Source organism: Meleagris gallopavo, chromosome 1 (assembly GCF_000146605.3).
Source record: "Meleagris gallopavo isolate NT-WF06-2002-E0010 breed Aviagen turkey brand Nicholas breeding stock chromosome 1, Turkey_5.1, whole genome shotgun sequence".
NCBI classification, from domain to species: Eukaryota; Metazoa; Chordata; class Aves; order Galliformes; family Phasianidae; genus Meleagris; species Meleagris gallopavo.
Window position 1 is genome coordinate 4391 of NC_015011.2, and position 3724 is coordinate 8114.

A 3724-nucleotide genomic window follows, 5' to 3' on the forward strand; every position below is an offset into this window, starting at 1 on the left:
TTTTTAGATTAGCACATTCAAAAGCTTTAAGTATTAGGTTCTATGAAGGATATTGTTTCCAAACAAAAGTTTTTATTCTGGTTTTCACCAACTGTTATTAATACCATACTTGTTTAATTTCTTTCTAGGGCAACATGTCCTTCTTGTGTTTAGAGCCAAAGGTGGTTCCAGTTACATTTCTCAGCTCCAGAAGTTACCTGGCTCTGCCTGGAATTTCTGGGCAAGAAGAAGTAGCTATAAGTTTCCAGTTTCGCACCTGGAACAGTGAAGGATTTCTCGTATCTAGTAAAGTAAAAGAAGCTTCAGGTGGTTTCTTCATATATCTGAGTGATGGGAAAGTTAAAATCAGTATTCATAAGCCAGGAAAACCACAGACTGACATTACTGCAGGTAACAGAAATGAAAAGAAATAAAAAGACAAAACAAATAAAAAGATTTCTACGAAGAAAAGAAGTGAAGAACCATATTAACTAGTGTCTATATTGTTGATAGATTGTGTAACTACACATTTCTAATCTCAGTGTTTCTAAACATTTTATTTTCTCAAAAGTGCGTGTATATGCATATGTAGTTTTTGATTTTTTTTTTCTCAGTGTTTGAGTAAAAATTATTACTAACAACATAGGTTGCAAGCTGAGTCCTTATCTTAGCTATATAATATGTAGAGCTCCTCATCTGAGGAGTGTGAGCACACTTTCAGTGCGATGTGCCAACAAGTTTATTACTTCTGCGATGAAGGTAATATCTTAAGATTTTTCTTACTATTCGTCAGTAAATTTTCAAGGCATCAGCCTTGAAAAATTCATTTTTAATAAAGCTATACATTATTATATATGGTTTGTTATTTCTACCAAAACTCAGTTAGAGAGCTTTCCTTTTTATATGTTACTAAATACCAGCCAGAGTGAGTTCTCATACAGGAAAGATAAGACCTGAGAGGTGACATGGGTAAAAGTAAGTCCAAAGGTTATATGAAGTTTGTTAAATGGGGCTATGACATGCATGGGTTTTGTATGAACAAAAAATAGCTTATCTTGAGCAGTAATGAAGACAGGGAGTAAATCCAGCTATTGCTAAAGTAATTAACAGATATAATAATAACAACAACAATAAATAAACTAAACAATAGTGATTTAAATTACCTCCTACTATCTCTTTTGGGTCCCCTATCATTAAAAAAAGTCATGCTAAAGAGAATGAATATTCACATAATGAATTATCAGTAAGCAATGAAAATAACTTATCTAAAATGATCAAGTGATCCTTCTATTGCTTGGTGATATGAAGGAGACAAAGTGAAAAGCAGAGCTAAGGAGAGCAAAAAAACTGTAAGAATAATTTGAAGATAAGACCTCATAAATCTTGTTGTGTGCCTTGTTTATTTTTGATTGATCCTTACTTCATTTTCTGGCATGAAAATTACTTTGAAGGATATAAATAAATAAATCATGTATTGTTAAATACAATTCTAAATCTCATTACCTCTTTACAGTTATATAAATGTTAAATTATAAAATGTTGATTATTTTAATTCCAAAAAGTACTGTGAGCAAGTAATGGCCATACATAATGTTAACAATTTACATAAATTGATCCTTTTTCTGTGGGTGACACTAGGATCACGCTTGGTATTTGTTATAATCTAAAATAACTGATGCACAAAGAGCACCATTCTAATGACTAGTTTATCCAGGCTCACCATCTCCCAGTGTCAACAACCCAGCAAGAATGTCGATGGCATGTAGTTAATAGTGATGAATTAAGCTTTTAGAAGATACTTCAGTTGCAGTTCAATTAGATCATATACATTAAAGAAATGTAATCCATACATGTCATTTTAGAAAACTAGATGAACAGAGTGGCACATACAGTAGCAAAAGTCTTGCATGTTGAACAACTTATTCCATTTCATAGTTGCAAAATACATATTATTTGAAACACCCTACAATTAATTTTGACATCCTATGCTGAAAAAGAACTTAATAATATTATGTTTTATTTCGTAGCTGCGAAGTACATATTATCTGAAACACCCTGCAGTAAATTTTGACATTCTATGCTGAAAAAGAGTTTAATAATATTATGCTTTATTAAGATTACTCTTCATGAGTTTTAACAGGAGAAATTGTTTCTATTGTTATGAAGACAAACTACTTAAAAAAAAACACCTTTATTTTAAGGAGTTATCTACAATAACCACAAGGAGAATTTTTCTTGTGTTTCTAAAATGCTTATTATAACACTCACTGAAATAAATCAAGCCTCCATTTGGAGATTGAGTAATTAATTTATGAATGGCTGGGCAGGTTTGTTAAGCTATGGCCAAGGACCTATAACCCAGCTTTCATACAAATGCAAATTTGATAATTAAATCAGAGCACACTACTTTGTGCACAGTTCTTCAATTTATTATCATATATTTAAAAATTCTTTCAGCCATATACAAAAAAAAGGATAATGGTATATTAATTCATGAGTGATTAATTACAGTAAGTTCCCCTAAGATCTCCTATGAATAGTTGTTTAATATCTTTAATATCTTAATATCTATAGAATCATAGAATGGCTTGACATTAAAGATTGTCTAGTTCCAAACAATCTGTCATGGGCAGATTTAGCAACCACTAGAATGTGTTGTTCAGAGATTTGAATATATCCATGGTTTGGGCATCCATTACTTCTCTATGCAATGTGCTCACCACCCTCTGAGGAAAAATGTACTCCTCGCATCTCATCTAAATCTCACTTCTTTTAGTTTAAGACCATTCTGCTTTATCCTATCACTCGTTTCCTGTGTAGAAAGTGAGTTTCTTCTTAAAAATTCCCATTAAGTACTTGAAAGCAACAAAGTGCTCTCCCCACATCCTTTTTTTCTCCAGACTGAACAAGCCCTGCTCCTCAGACTTTCCTAGAATCATAGAATCATATAATTGCTCAGGTTGAAAAAGACCTTAAAGATCATTGAGTCCAACCACAACCTAACCATACTACCACCCTAACTAACAACACTCCACTAAGTCATGTCCCTGAGAACCATATCTTCATGTGAGAGGTGCTCCACCCATGTGATCATCCTCTTGGTCCTCATTTGAACCACTCCAACAGTTCCATGTTTTTTCTGTGTTGGGAGACCCACACCTGGATGCAGAAGTCCAGAGGGGGTCTCAGAAAGGCTGACTAAGTGGTACAATCACAGCCTGCACTGCTCTGGCCATAAGTCTTAGTGCAGCCCAGGATACTATTGTCCTTCAGGGCTGGACATGTGTACATTGCTGACTCATGTCCAGCCTTTTGTCCACCAGAACACCCAAGTCCTTCTCCAAAGAGCTGCTCTTAATGTTTTCTTCTTCCAGAGTATACTTATGTCTGAGATTTTCTCGGCCTAGATGCTGCGTGTTGCACTTCGCCTTGTGAACCTCATTCAGCACATGTGGACCCATTTCTTTAGCTTGTCCAGGTCGCTTTGGATGGTATCCTTTCTTTCTCTTGTATCAACAGCACCACTTGGCTTAGTGTGACCAGCAAACTTGCTGAGGGTACACTTAGTCTCACTGTGTCCCAAAATAGAACCCTTGCCTTCCCTTGCCTTCCCTTGCCTTCCCTTGCCTTCCCTTGCCTTCCCTTGCCTTCCCTTGCCTTCCCTTGCCTTGCCTTGCCTTCCCTTGCCTTCCCTTGCCTTTCCTTGCCTTTCCTTGCCTTTCCTTGCCTTTCCTTGCCTTTCCTT